Here is a 15,469-nt window from a genome sequence, read left to right as displayed (position 1 = left end):
AGACCACCTCATTAACCCGATCCAGCAGCAGCTCCCTCCACCCAGCCAACCTCACAACTTTGCTCTTCAACAGTCCATACTTACCATTCATACCAGTATCATTTATTTATCTGCTCTTGTTGATTGGACTCATCCTCACCTGCATGATAAATAAGGCATGGATTTGTAGTTTACTGAAAGATGTTACAGCAGTGTTGTGGTCACTGCATGGATTTAGCTAAGATCAAAATGTCAAAATGACAAGGCGTAGAGGGGCCCACAATGTGGGACTCTTGGGTCAACAGGGAAGTATTGGTATGTAATTCTGCATTTCTGCAGTGTCAGGGAAGTTGCTCAGTCTTGCCTCACTGCAGACAGTGTGGAGAGGGACAGAGAAGGATGTTCTGTTGCTGAAATAAAACATGCAAAAGAAGAACATGGTCCAGTGGACACTGACTGAAGATGTTTAGCATAAAAATAGGTTATATAGGTATTGGCTACGACATGTACGCATTTCTTTTTAACTAAATCACTAAGCTGCATCATAATTATCAACAAGATGCTTCTTACCATTAAGTCTTCTCCCTCTCTTTACTCACTTCACTCCAAAGGTTCCTCCGACTTTCAATTTCCAATGACATTTTGTGCTTGAATTTAAATCTCTAACCTTTCCAGTTTATTCTTTCATGCTGAACTTCTTAATGAATGTCCTTCACAAATTCAAATATACCCCACAGTCTGAATGAAGATTCAGGATTTCCTGTGGGTGTGACAGTTTGCAAGATTCGCCACTTTCTTTGAATGTGGCGAACAATGGCGCCAGCACTCCACATTGAGTGCAATTCTTTTCTTTGAATTTATGCAAATCTTTGTTTGGATATTACAGATTCCAGTTTGATTCCGTTGCTTCCTGCTTTTAAAATTAGATTAAAAAACACAGACTAAAATGGATAGTGGTGAAACTACAGTGCAGTAGAAACATTTTTGGAATCCCCCATGGGCAGGTGGTTTGCATGCAAATAGCCTTATTAACATAGCTAAAAAACCCTTCTTGTAATGAGGCGAATTTTTAATCTAAAGAGACTAAACACACAAGACAAAGAATACTCTTGCAGCAGGTAAGTCATTCTACCATCGTAAATTCAATTCAGTTTTATTCATATAGTGCCATTTCACAGGTACAGTCACCTGTACATTGTAAAATAAAGACCCTGCAATATTAGAAAGAAACCCCAACAATCCCACAACCCACTCCAGGAAGGTCAACCATCCAGCACAGCCAGTTTAAGGTGAGGGGAGAATCTGAAAACTAGTCTAGAAGAGCATTTAAGTTTCAACTTTTGGCAATAGTACCAGACTATGAATCGACACTAATATGACAGTTACCAGTATAGACAATCATATTCTGAACAGCGACACAAACTAATATTATGCTTGGTGAGAAGGATCCATATGGCAAATGTATATAAATATACATATCTGCTTTAGGGAAGACCAAGGAGTCCAGTATCATAGATTTTCCCACACAGTCAGCTGAAGGGGATTACACTCATCATTTACTGAACCTCTTAATAACTGAGAGAGCAAACTATTCTTGACATCACAAGGAGCTTTTTATAAATTCCCTGAACATGATTAGGTATCAAGGCTAAGTTTGACCAAAGTTCAAAGAAAATGGGAGGGGGGGCAAGATATTGTGAAACATAAGCTCTGGTTTGGATAATGGAAGGTGGATAAACGAAAGTTTTGAGATAGTCAAAAGCCCAGGCTTCTGATTAATTATTAGAAAATGTTAATTAACATTTATTTCCAAGAGGCTTTAAAATGTCGAGACAACTGAGTAGACACTTATTAATGTAAAATCAGTTTCCCATTGGCTACAGCTCAAATATGTTACTGTAAAGGTTTGTTTCGACGCAGTAGGCTCCAGTGCACACCTCAATCTTCCATCAAAATAATTATAAAAAGAACATGGATATTCTCTACTACATATACGACACACTCGGCAAACATGGCACGAGGCCACCAAATGGTTGGCAGGCCGACTTCAGTAAACTTATTTTTGTTTCAGCTGTGTCGTGGATAAATTTACACAAACTGGCTCTGCATCATTTCCTAAAACAAACATATACACAGGCACACACACTCCTGGGAAGAGGGTGGGTGGGTTGAGTGAAGAGTGCCAACAATGTGCTCCCCAACATCAACAAAAATAGCAGTGTAACAGCGTCTTTCTAGTGGAAAAAGCTCAGAGAGAACCAGAGATAAAATGACGGTTGGTGGATTTCAAAGTAAATTCATTAAATGACAGCTGCGATATTCTGTACCTTCTTGTTTCTATATAGGACCAAAGCCAAGCGTGCTTCCGCAAAGTGGGATCGATATCACATTTTTCTGTGGCATAGAGCGCAATGAAACAATAGCTTTGCACTGTGGTATTCCAGAAAATACTAAAACTCACTCAAATATATGAATGAATACCCTCACCATTCATTATTGTCTGCAAATTTAAATGAAACTAGTTTGATGAAGTGAAACTTTTTAACTTCACATAAAGAAAACTCACAAAACTCAACCTAAATGTACACATCTTAGTAGCTGTCATTTCATTTGATGACTCTAGTGAATTCCATAAGTGGATGAGTGATAAAAAAAAAAATGAACATGTGTTTTACTTTATACAGTGTATGTCACTGCAAAATGACGATTGCTTGATTGCGTACCCAAAGCAAAAAAGAGCTAGCAGTTTCATTTTCCCAGTAGCTACTGATAGCGTTACCGTTCCAAACAGCTGTCAAACAGTTACTCTTTAAATCAACTCACTGTAAATATAAATCAAACAAATTCATTTCTTGCTTAAATGTATGAAATTTGGGTCTGCTATGTGGTAGATTGAACTCAGAACTAAATAGGTAGTTCATAGAATGAAAATATATGAAACAAAAAAAACATTATTTATGTATGTGTAGTACATATCAGGCACATAATAAATACCCCAAAATGCCCAACTAATGTCTCTACTCTTTTTGGTCTTAAGATAAAAGTGATGGAATGAAAACTAAATGTACAAAACATTGATTAATGTGTTGCTCTTTACGTCTGAAGTTTTTCTTCTTTAGCTACTGTTCTGCGCCTGTGTCGGGCAGAACTCATGAGACACTCAACTCAGGACAACATTTTTGAGGAATGCAGAACATGTTATGTCACACTCTCCAAGGGTTTCAGTTTGGACCAGGGTGGTAGACCAAAAACACCATCTCACTTCCTTTTAACTTACCAAAAGAAACATTGTATTTACAATTTATGCATGAGCAACATTCAATTGTTTAAACTGAAACCCATGAGCTGGGCATGCAAATCACGTCTGTGAAACAGTTTCAAAATAATCAAAAACGGAAATTCAGAAACCCTTAAGATGGAATGACTAGAAAGTATAAAACCCTGATGGCCATATCCTAAACATAACAAATTTCCCACGTGTGGGACTAATAAAGGTTATCTTATCTTATCTTATCTTATCTTATCTTATCTTAACATTAGAGGGAATGATGAAGGGAATATGAGGTCAACTAACAGAGTTCCTTTACCTTCTTATTGATTTGGGTTACTTAAATAATCATCCATCCATCCATCCATCCATCTTCATTCGCTTTATCCGAGGCCGGGTCGCGGGGGCAGCAGCCTAAGCAGAGAAGCCCAGACCTCCCTCTCCCCAGCCACCTCCTCCAGCTTATCCGGAGGAACACCAAGGCGTTCCCAGGCCAGCCGAGAGATATAATCTCTCCAGCGTGTCCTGGGTCTGCCCCGGGGCCTCCTCCCGGTGGGACATGCCCGGAACACCTCACCCAGGAGGCGCCCAGGAGGCATCCTTGTCAGATGCCCGAACCACCTCAACTGGCTCCTTTCGATGTGGAGGAGCAGCGGCTCTACTCTGAGCCCCTCGCGGATGGCCGAACTTCTCACCCTATCTCTAAGGGAGAGGCCAGCCACCCTTCGGAGGAAGCTCATTTCTGCCGCTTGTATCCGCGATCTCGTTCTTTCGGTCACTACCCACAGCTCGTGGCCATAGGTGAGGGTAGGGACGTAGCTCGACCGGTAAATTGAGAGCTTCGCTTTTACACTCAGCTCCCTCTTCACCACGACGGACCGGTGCAGCGTCCGCATCACTGCAGCCGCAGCACCAATCCGTCTGTCGATCTCCGGCTCCCTTCTCCCATCACTCGCGAACAAGACCCCGAGATACTTGAACTCCTCCACTTGGGGCAGGAACTCCTCCCCGACCCAGAGTGGGCACTCCACCCTTTTCCGGCTGAGAACCATGGCCTCAGATTTGGAGGTGCTGATCCTCATTCCCGCTGCTTCACACTCGGCTGCGAACCGTTCCAGTGCGAGCTGGAGGCCTTCACCTGATGAAGCCAACAGAACCACATCATCCGCAAAAAGCAGAGATGAGATTCTGAGGCCACTGAAGCGAAAGCCCTCCGCCACTTGGCTGCGCCTAGAAATCCTGTCCATAAAAATTATGAACAGAACCGGTGACAAAGGGCAGCCCTGGCGGAGCCCATCACCCACCGGGAACGAGTCCGACTTATTGCCGGCAATGCGAACCAAACTCTTGCAACGGTTGTATAGGGATCGAATGGCCCGTAGCAATGGGCCAGACACCCCATACTCCCGCAACACCTCCCACAGGACACCCCGAGGGACACGGTCGAATGCCTTCTCCAAGTCCACAAAACACATGTAGACTGGTTGGGCAAACTCCCATGCACCCTCAAGTATCCTTGAGAGGATAAAGAGCTGGTCCAGTGTTCCGCGACCAGGACGAAAACCGCATTGTTCCTCCTGTATCCGAGGTTCGACTAGCGGACGAACTCTCCTTTCCAGCACCCTGGCATAGACTTTCCCAGGGAGGCTGAGGAGTGTGATCCCCCTGTAGTTGGAACACACCCTCCGGTCTCCCCTCTTAAAGATGGGGACCACCACCCCGGTCTGCCAATCCAGGGGTACTGCCCCTGATCTCCACGCAACATTGCAGAGGCGTGTCAACCAGGACAGCCCTACAACGTCCAGAGCCTTCAGGAATTCGGGGCGGACCTCATCAACACCAGGGGCTCTGCCACCAAGGAGTTGTTTAACTGCCTCAGTGACCTCGCCCCCAGAAATTGGCGGGTCATTCCCCTCATCCCCAGACTCTGCTTCCTCCTCGGAAGACGTGTCAGTGGGATTAAGGAGGTCCTCGAAGTATTCCTTCCACCGCCTGACAGTTTTCTCAGTCGACGTCAGCAGCGCTCCGCCAGCACTATACACAGTGCAGGTAGAGCACCGCTTTCCCCTCCTGAGACGCCTGACGGTTTGCCAGAATCTCCAATAGTAATTATGTTAACCACTCCCCTCAAGTCTAGACTTTTATGGCGTTATTTTTGTGCCACTATTCTGAGCACACGTAAAAAAAATTTGAGCGCACGTAAAAACAATTTGCAGGTGCAAGTGTTGCATTTTGAGGAGAAATTTATTTTGAGCGAAGAAAAGCTAAATTTGAGTGAACAAAATTCATTGCTGCATGCAAAAAATGTATTTCAGTGTTTGCTATTATCCATACACACACAATACCAGCCCCTCTCGCTCAGTTTTTGCACTTGCGCTTGCTCGCAATGTGTTGCTTGCGCTCTCAACATTTCTGCCTGTGCGCGTTCAACTCTTTCTGTACACCGTTATATTTGTGCCACCAAACCAGCCAATCACAGACTTGGATGCAAAAAACTCTGATTGGCTGTTTTGGTCTCCAATCAGCTCGAAATGATGAAATGCAAGATCACAGAATCCAAAACTCAAATGAGGCAGTGGCGGAGGAACACAGAGTGGCGGAGTTTGAAATATTACTCTTTCTGGGTCACAAAATAAACTTTTAAGATATTTTCATGCGAGAATGGTGCTGTGTAAACTTCAAATATCTGCTTGATATATCTGCAAGATGCCTGCTGGTCACTCGGGTTAAACATAATATATAAGGCTGAACTGACAAAAAATCGGCCGACTACACCACCAGGTGTTATAGGAAAAACCATAAAGCCTTTGAACTAAAACAAATGCTGTTGTGACAGTGATGTACACTGTCTTGTTGATATGTATGATTTGTATCACCTTCATGTTTCCCTCTCACCACATATCCAAACCGATATCATGACCAGCAGCTTTTACAGCTGTGGCTCCAGCAAACATCAGCTGATACTAGAAAGTAATATTAAATAAATTCTAACAACAGTTTATCAAGCTTGAACGTGCTGCTGTTGTTTAGTGCATCCGCTGGTTTCCTCTTTAATTGGTCCAGCCCAGAGTTTATCATGACCAGTTGGCTAATCCACCACCTTTCATTGTTTATACCGTTACAAAAACAAACAAACAAACATAAAAATTAAAAATCACCATCGGCCCACCGGGCAAATGCCCGGTATGCCCAATGGCCAGTCCAGCTATGCGGTCAGCTGGTGGGTAACAGGGATCTCTGAAAACGCAAGCGCAAGCAACACATAAATGAAAAAACTGAGCGAGAGGGGCTGCTATTGTGTGTGTGTATGGATAATAGCAAACACTGAAATGCATTTTTTGCACACAGCAATGAATTTTGTTCACTCAAATTTAGCTTTTCTTCACTCAAAATAAATTTCTCCTCAAAATGCAACACTTGCACCTGCAAAATTTTTTTTACGTGGGCTCAGAATAATGGCACAAAAATCACGCCATAGACTTTGAGTTTAACAAAGTTATTCACAGAGGTTTTAGTATGAAACGTACATATACAGATGCATTTGTGCCATTGAGCTGTTTTCCAAAAAGAGCATCTGAGGCATTCTGATGTTGAAAGGTGTTGCGTGGCCGAGTGTCTCCACTTAACACGCAGACGCACATACGGGAGCAACATTTCCTCTGCTAGCTGATAACCATCAGAACACTGAAGATAGAAAATTCAAGCTGAAATTGGAATGCCCAAGCTTGTGCAAATGTAATCTACAAGACTTTCCCCACTGAATCCTTCCCCAACACTATGCTTGTCTTCTCTCCTCCTCCACCACCACCATCTTTTCACTCACTCCTCCTCATCCTCCACTGTCATGTTTTCTGGCACATACATTGTGTAGATTATCTGCCATTGCGTCTGTCAGTTCCTTTTTTTATGGATACCTCCCTATCACAGTGAGAGGGGCCATCTGTGTAATCCTAGAACAAGTTTAGGTACTGGCAGTGTAACACGGCTGATTAATGAATTGTACAGGATGCATAGTCGCTTATTTTTTTAAAAACTTAATTGGCTACAGAAAAAATATGTATATGTGTAATGCAAAGTTGACCACTAAAAACAAGAATGGTTGGAATAAAAGTTCTACTACAATAACTATTTTGTCTGGTATTAATTATAAGTAGAGCTTGCTAAACTGAACAGATAGAGCACTTGGTTATTTGACGATATTGATTATTACTTACAGCAGCCACTAGAAAATATTTTGCCAATTTTCTCTAAATTTCTCCAATGCTAAAGATCCATTGAGACTAAGTAGCAAACTACTTTTGGGTCTGAAAAATAAAGTCCGTCCAGAAGTGCCGGAAAAAATTCAGTTCTCAGTTATGTTTATGTCTTTGCCCTTTGTGTCCATTCTAAGGTTAAGACATCGACGGGGTGGCTGTAGCTCAGGTGGTAGAGCGGGTCACCTACTCACCGGAAGATTGGTGGTTGGATCCCAGTCTCCTCTACTCTCCATGCCAAATATCCTTGGGCAAGATATTAACCCCATGTTGCCCTCCGATGCATCCATCGTAGAGTGAATGTTAGATAGAAGCACTAAAAACCTTAGATAAAGTGTTTGTATGATCGGGTGAATGCATGAGTTGTATAAACCACTTTCAGTGCTCAGTAAGAGTAGAAAAGTGCTATATAAGAACCAGTCCATTACCATTTACATCTTAAAGCAAGTGTAGGTAGCTTATTTTAGCCCATAGATGTGTATTTCTGTTTAAGATAAGAGTCTTGGGAGACACCATTTTAGCAAAGGACCGAAAATGAGGTTTTTGCCGTCGATACATGGATGCAATACTCTCAGCATAGTGCTTGCATTCTCTGGATTAAGTAGCTTAGACCATTACTTTTTCAAATAAATAGCTGTTTTGTTATTTCCCACATTGTGAATGTTGACTCATTGGCTCATTCACAATGTTTTGATCTCCCTCTGACTCTTGTACCTTATATATCTTGTACCAACTCTGCAGCTGGTAAAAGCTAGAGAGAACTACGAGGAGCTTGCACTTGTAATTGTTTCTGCTACTGTCTCCAACAATGTTCCTGGATCCAAGTTCAGTATTGGCACTGACATTGTCCTTAACACTGTAACTAGTTTAGTTAGGACAAGTTTGTCTTTGACTGAAGAAAATATAAGAACATCCTTGAACATACACAAGCATGGTGGAAAACCCAGACAGGAATTTTGCCACAAAGACTGGGATAAAATCTGCTGACAAGCTGAAGGAACGCTACACACTTCGTCACATCTTTGCCAACTCTCATCTGAAGATGAGGCAAGTGACATGAGGGCATGAGAAAGATGGCTTTGGTTTTCCAGCCTCTGGCAGAATTGGTAAAACAGACTGACATCGAACATCATATTCCAAAGGCGCAGTGGTGGCAAAGGCCCATCTTGAAAATCATGGACAAGTACAAAGTCAGCCTGGATACCTCTACAAAGGGCCACAATGGAATATGTTATCAAAATGAGAGATTTAGTTCATCAGTCATTTATACATGTCATTATTTATTGATCAGGCATGGTCTGATGACCTGACTGTCTTCTCTGAAAACACTTTGTAAACAGGGTGGCTTTGGTTCATGAGGTAGAGCAGGTCATTTATTAATTGGAAGCCAGGGAAAAGAAGTTGTTGATTTCTTCAGTCTGCATGCCAAAGCCAAACTATCCCTGGGCAAGATGCCGAACCTCTGGTTTTACACGATGCTTTCATTGAATGTTAGACAGAAAGCACTAAGACGTTTATGAATGTATGTGTGAATGTTTTATAAAGCACATTGAGTGTGTACAGTAGAAACGTGCTATATAAAAACTAGTGCTGTCAGCGTTAATCTCGTTAAAATGACATTAACGCCATAATCGCATTACCGCGGCAAATCTCCGTTAGCGAGTTATCGCGGATCGCCCTGTGCGTGGGGCTGCACGGTATCAACACATTAGCGTGGTTAGCTCCATAACGTGTTAGTGCCGTCCAGCCCCCCTTAAGACAGGCTTTGTTGAAGAATAATGGTTTATGACAAAAGCAGTGGTTAAAATCATGTATATTTACACGTTTCAATAAATTATTCCACTATTCCTAGTAAAATATAAGGAAATGAGGGATGTCTCACAACTTTTGCACAATGCTCTTTTTGTGCAATAGTGCAAAGATTATTTCGTTATTTTCTGCCACATGTCATCATTTAATTTTGAGTACCACAATCTAATACTTGTGATACCAGCTGTGGGCAAATGAGCAATGAGCATGTTTGACTAATTATAATGTAATGTGTTTGCAATCTACAAAAACTGACTTTACTATGAAAACTGTGAAGTCAATTTTACTTGAAGATTTAAAAAATTTAGTTGATCTTAATTATTTTTTCCAGCTTCCATCTCCACAGACGTTGTAAAAACTTCAACCAAAGTACAAGTTTCCATGAACTAGCACTGATATCTTTATTTTGTTAAGGAAATGTGTGGACTCAACCATACAGAAAACAATGGAAAATACAATAGGTAGCTGATTATTACTGGTCCTGAACATCAGACTCTTCTGAGAGGCTCAGCTAATGTTTGAAAGTGAAATTTAATGAATGGAGCCACCTGCAGAAGGCCCTGTTGCACAACCTCACCACCCCCACAATATACACACACAAACGCCCTAACAATGAGATCAGCAGAAGGGAATATTTGAGGAGACTGGTGGGGGATTAATGAGAAGGGGATTAGAAGGTGGGTGGCTCTCTCTCTATGTATTTGTGCGTGTGTCTGTAGTGTTAGCCACTTGAGTGTCAGCATAGCTCTGGTTGGGGACAGGATTGTTTTGAGTTTGTCTTAGCGGGACGAGGCTAGCAAGCAGTCAGAAAGGCAGGAGTAGGTTTACAGAGAGCTGCTGGTGGCCAGACAGAACCAGAGACTGAGATGAGTGAGCAGACTGGTATGTATGACAGCTCTGCACTGAGAAGCCCGGCCAGGGTAATGACAGGTCATACTCTCTGAGCATGCAAAGCAGAGAGCGGAGAGAAGGCAACTGGGATCTTGGTTTGGTAACGCTGTGTCTATTTTACTTGTTGCAACACTAAGCCAGTTCTGTATTTCATGTAGTAGTAGATTGTAGTAGATAAGAGCTTTGATTTCAATGTGAATTTACTTTGACTAGTGTAGATAAAAAGGAAGTGATAAAAGTACAGTGTATAAGATTGGATTTTTGTTTGGATTTAGAAACAAACCAAAATTATTCTATTCTATCTGCTGAATTGTGTCACAAACACATTTTTCACTCTGTGCCATTTATTTTATTACTCTGTTACTGGTGCTCACTTTTTTCAACTAACTGTATAGTAAAAAGCATAGGACCTGACAGTCTGCTTATACAAATAGAGACGTTTCAAGTGAGTTTAATATAGTGAAGAGGTCAATTTTATGATCTTATTTCTAACACCCACCTAGCTGAGCACCCAAAGCACTTTCCCACACAGTGCATGTATGAATGGGTGAATGAGGCAAGTTGTGTAATGTCATACAAGCATAAACAGTCTGTCCAGCCAAACATTCGCACACATTCATACTCTGATGGATGCATCGGAGAGCGACTTGGGGATAGCATCTTGCCCAAGGATATTTGGCATGCAGACTGGAGCAGACAGGGATCAAACCACCAACCTTCCAATTAGTAGATGACCTGCTCTAGCTCCTGAGCTACAGCCGCCCCACAACACCCCACTGTTAAATGTCAAAACAAACAAGAGAAGATAGAGATAATATCACGGAAATAATTTCAATCAGACTTCCATGCTTTGATGTGAGGAAGGTTACTTTGCTCAACACAAATCTAATGTTTTCATTGTGTTATTAACATTTCTCTCTCTCCAGAGTGCAAGCTTCAATGCATCAGACATTTATCTTAGATCATTTAAGTGTATTTCCATTGGACTTGAGTCAAAAGCGAAAGAAACAAACATACAGTTTGTATTTCAAACTTTTCCTCAGGTTTCATTACTTCCAGTTGGGAGTTTTTAAGTGCAAACTGAAGGAGAGAACAGTGGGGTGATCGAAACTTCATAGTTTTATTTTTCTTGAATACTTGATTAGTGAGATGGGGGAGTACATTTGAAAGAAAACTGCAAGGCGCTCATGTTTTGCACTTTTGGGGCAGTCATTTTGTATTTAAGTTTGTACATTTCCAACTCAATAACACAGGGTATCAGGGTACCACAAGCGTATCAGAGCGTCAAGTAAAAATAACAGCTGCACATCATCAGTGAAGCATTACTACTCACTGCGCAAGAACTCTGATAAAAACTAATGGAAAGCAGAGGATGAACATCCTGTTTACATCCTAAGAAGGTAACATATGAAGCTGCTTTTAATGTGTAGCAAAACTGTCTTACATGCACTTTATAAACTGTAAATACCATATGGATGTCATCTAATTCCTTTCACAGACCAGCTCACATAAGACATGCAGGTGCAAGTAGATCCAAAACTGAAGCTATGCTCATAAGAAGGGAACAAACAGAAAATGAAGTGCTGTTGGATTCATCTGAAATGTGAAGACCAAATAATGAAGCCAACACCAGCAGTGTTTGCTGCTCTTGGCTGGACAGGCTCTGTTTGTCTTAGTGTCGGGGGGCAAAGAGAGCTGGCAGCTGAATGGAATTCTTCGAAATACCAAATAAACTCATATTAAATTTCCTCTCCAATGCTTTGGGGAGAGGGCTGAATATGACGGGGAGGACGGACAGAAAGGAGGACAGCAGGAGCTCATTGTGTAGAGGCGAAGGTACACTGCAAAGTAGGTAGGTAAAGAGCTCAAAATATAGAGATGGGAAGGTGAGGAGAGACTGAGAAAGATGTTTGCAGGCTGTGAAGGGAGGATAGGGAAAAGGGCCAGAGGGAAATGGAGAGGGCGAGGTCGCAGTGGATGTAGAGGGGAAGCTGTGAAAAAGGTGAAAAAGAAAAGAATAAGAACGGTCATGGTAGAAAGACACGGCGAACAAATGAAAGTCACTATGTAGGCCCCAAACTGGATTCCTACCAGAAGAGAGGCACTCTGGGCATTTACCAGTGAATGTGTCAGTGCCAATAAAAAGTCATAGCACTGCTTTTGTAATGGTTAGCGTTACTGTGCACAGGTCTGAAATGAAGTCGAGTATCACACAGCTTTTTGTGGCCACTGCTGCAAAAAGTGAATATCTCATTCATGCAGAACAGATGGTGTGAAGTCTACGTACATCACAGTTTTGGCAAAGTGCAGTGCTGTGAAAAAACGAAAACAATTGCCCCATTTCTGGGGTATAGTTGTCACATGTGCATGTTTCAGATGACCAAACAAATGTTAGATTTAATGTCAGACAAAGTCATCTGAGGTTATGATGATTACATTTATTAATGGAAAAGACTGCCCAAATGTACTTGGCTCTATTTGAAAAAGTAATTGAATTAACTACAATTAACAACATTTGCTAGAAAGCTTAGTTCAGTCATTCCGGCCACACCCAGTCCTAATTACTGCCAGACCCACTAAATCAAGATATAAAAGTAGACTAAAAAGCAACAAGTCACGGCACGATCTAAAGACACTCAAGAACAGATGAGAAACAATGTAACAATTACACATCCAGGAGGTGAAGAACCCAAAACATCATCTACAGTAGTTAAAGACACTTGTGAAGTCTGACAATCTGGAGCTGCTTTGCTACTTAAGGACCGGGACAACTTGCTGTAATTGATGAAGCCATGAATTCTGCTCTATACTGGAAAATCCTGAGAGAGAATGTCTGGCCATCAGTTTGTTCCCTGGAGCTCAAGAAAACTAGGGTTATAGGATAATAACCGGAAACACACCAGCAAGCAAAACAAAGGTTTTGGATGGCCAGGTCAAAGCTTAGGCTTAAATCAGATTGGGATGCTTTGGCCTGACCTTAAACATCTTGTTCATATTAAAAAAAAACTTTAATGTTGTTACATTGCAACAATTCTGCAAAGAAGAGTGGGACAAGATTTCTTCAGAGTGATGTGAAATACACATCGCCAGTTATCGCAGGTACTCCATAGTCCCCTCACAGCATGCATGGCGTTAGGTTTGGTTGGTGATTCTAAACTGACTGTTGAAGTGACTGGTTGTCTCTATGTGTTAACCCTGTCCCAGACTTGGTGACACGTCCATGGTGTACCCTGCCTCTGGCCTTTATTGGATAGGCAGAAGAAAATTGATAGATGGATCTGAAACATGTAGCTGTGACTAACATGTAAAGAAATCAGAAAATACTTTTTCACAGCAGTGTAAAAGTGAAACCTAATACATAGATGTTGGAAAAGACTTGTTTCAGTTGAATTCTCCAGGTGTGATATTTAAAAGTGAGAGCAGATTAACTCTCACAGTTAGTGAGTTGTAAGAGAAGTTTTCCATGGACCAGTCCATCCAGTGGACCCGGGTGGACCCCGGCGGACTTTTGGATGCAGACAGTGTGAAAGAGTAGACTGAGGAACCTGGACATTCAAGACGGCCCAGAGTAGAGCTGCTGCTCCTCTGCACTGAAAAGAGCCAGTTGAGGTGGTTCAGACATCTAATTAGGATGTATGCTGGACACCTCTTAGGTGAGGTGTTTCCAACATTGACTGGAGTCTCGAAAGCAGACCCAAGCCACTCTGAAGGGATTTGTGGCTGGCAGGCAATGCCTCCGTTTCACCACAGAAGAGCACGAGGAGGTGGTTGGGGAAAGTCTGTGCCTAGAATGTGTCGCCCACAACCCTGCCCCAGATAAGATATCAAATACAAGGATGGATGAAAAACTCAGAAACTTCTCAGAAAACTGCAATCATTAAAATCAGCGACCAAAACAAGAGTACCATATGAGTACTGTGTTAAATAACTGTAACAGTTCCACAAGGGCCCCCCTACCCCCTTAGCAACTCTATACTTAGCTGTTTGTCTGCTGATGACATGGGAAGGAAACAAAGCCAAAGACAAAAAATGATAAATGCAATCACTTTTATTTTGAAATGAAACTCAACAGCACAAAGCTCCAGGTGCACCAGCAAGAATCCCCCAAACCAGAGCTATAGGCTGTGAGACGGCTAGAGGTCTGCTTTGAGGATTATAGCTTCCAATTCTCTCTCTCTGCCCCCCCTCTCACTTCTCTCTCTGTCTCTCTTTCTTTCAGCTGAAGGGACATCTGGAGTGCATTAAAGCGCTGAGGACATTGGATCTCCCCAGAGCGCTTGACTGGATGGGTGGCCCACTGTAGCCCCTTTTCAGCAGCAGGACCCAACCCTTCCTGATTGATAGAGGGAGCCCCACATGCACACTTAACACTCACACAGATCCTACATGGCTGACATACACCATAGACCACTGAAACACCGGTAGTGCTGCTAACATGGATTAATTTGAACATGTTTTTTGCTCCTTTCAGTGTTTGCAATTTGGCCTATCAATCATCCATTGATACATTTTATGTGCTGTACATTCCTGCAGTTTTAGGCCATATATTAGTGAAGTGACTTTGAAGCAAGCATGTCGACACTAAACACAAACCAGCTTGGTTTAATGGAAGCTCCTGACATGTGGAAGTAATATAGGAACACGGATACTCTGATCCTCACTGACAACATGCAGTGACTAAGGCCTTTTACAGCAATCCTCAACACCTCATTCACAGACATAATGAAGCAAATCAAAACCCAGAATTGTACTTTTTCATTAAAGTACAGGATGGACCATTCTATAAGAGTCTTTCCTACACACAATTAGAAAACACAAACTTTCTCAAAGAGGGAAAGTTCAAAGAAGCTCCTCATTTCCAGTAAATTGCTTTGCCTGATTTGCCATTTCAAATAAATTGCAGCGTTGGCCAAAATTTGCAATTCACTGGAAGTCGTCCCCTCAGCCACACAGAAGAGGTTAATCCATATTTCGAGTTTGAATATAAGACGGAAAAAGAGAAAAAGGAAAGATAGGTAACTCTTTGCCAGGAGATGGGGAGCTGAGGGGAGGGGAGTAGTGAGAGAAACTGTGGGAGTGGAGGAAAAGGCGAGAGAATGGGAAGAAACAGGCGTCATTTAGAGTAAATGGCATCCAAAAACCCTCTCCAATTATCTTTGCCTACCATGCCAGTGAGACTGACTTAATTAAAATGACTTGAGAGGGAGGGGAGAGAAGAAGAATCTGCCAGTGATTGAGGGGGCAGGCAGGCGACGTATCTGCACTGAAA

General features: G+C 42.2%; 1 protein-coding gene across 3 annotated transcripts in view; it reads right to left on the bottom strand.

Annotated features, from left to right (window-relative positions):
* pknox2 (pbx/knotted 1 homeobox 2) overlaps positions 1 to 15,469 on the bottom strand; it is a 97,600-nt gene that overhangs the window by 44,145 nt on the left and 37,986 nt on the right. The window contains exon 1 of one of the 3 annotated variants that reach the window (XM_025910910.1): positions 85 to 117. The exons of the other annotated variants lie outside the window; for them this stretch is intronic. The gene's annotated coding sequence lies outside the window, so the exon portion shown is untranslated. Of the gene's footprint in view, positions 1 to 84; positions 118 to 15,469 lie in introns of those variants that run through there. 3 annotated transcript variants of the gene reach the window in all.

Source organism: Oreochromis niloticus, linkage group LG10 (genome assembly GCF_001858045.2).
Source record: "Oreochromis niloticus isolate F11D_XX linkage group LG10, O_niloticus_UMD_NMBU, whole genome shotgun sequence".
NCBI lineage: Eukaryota > Metazoa > Chordata > Actinopteri > Cichliformes > Cichlidae > Oreochromis > Oreochromis niloticus.
Note: the sequence above shows the minus strand (reverse complement) of the source record. Positions and strands in the feature narration are given on the sequence as shown.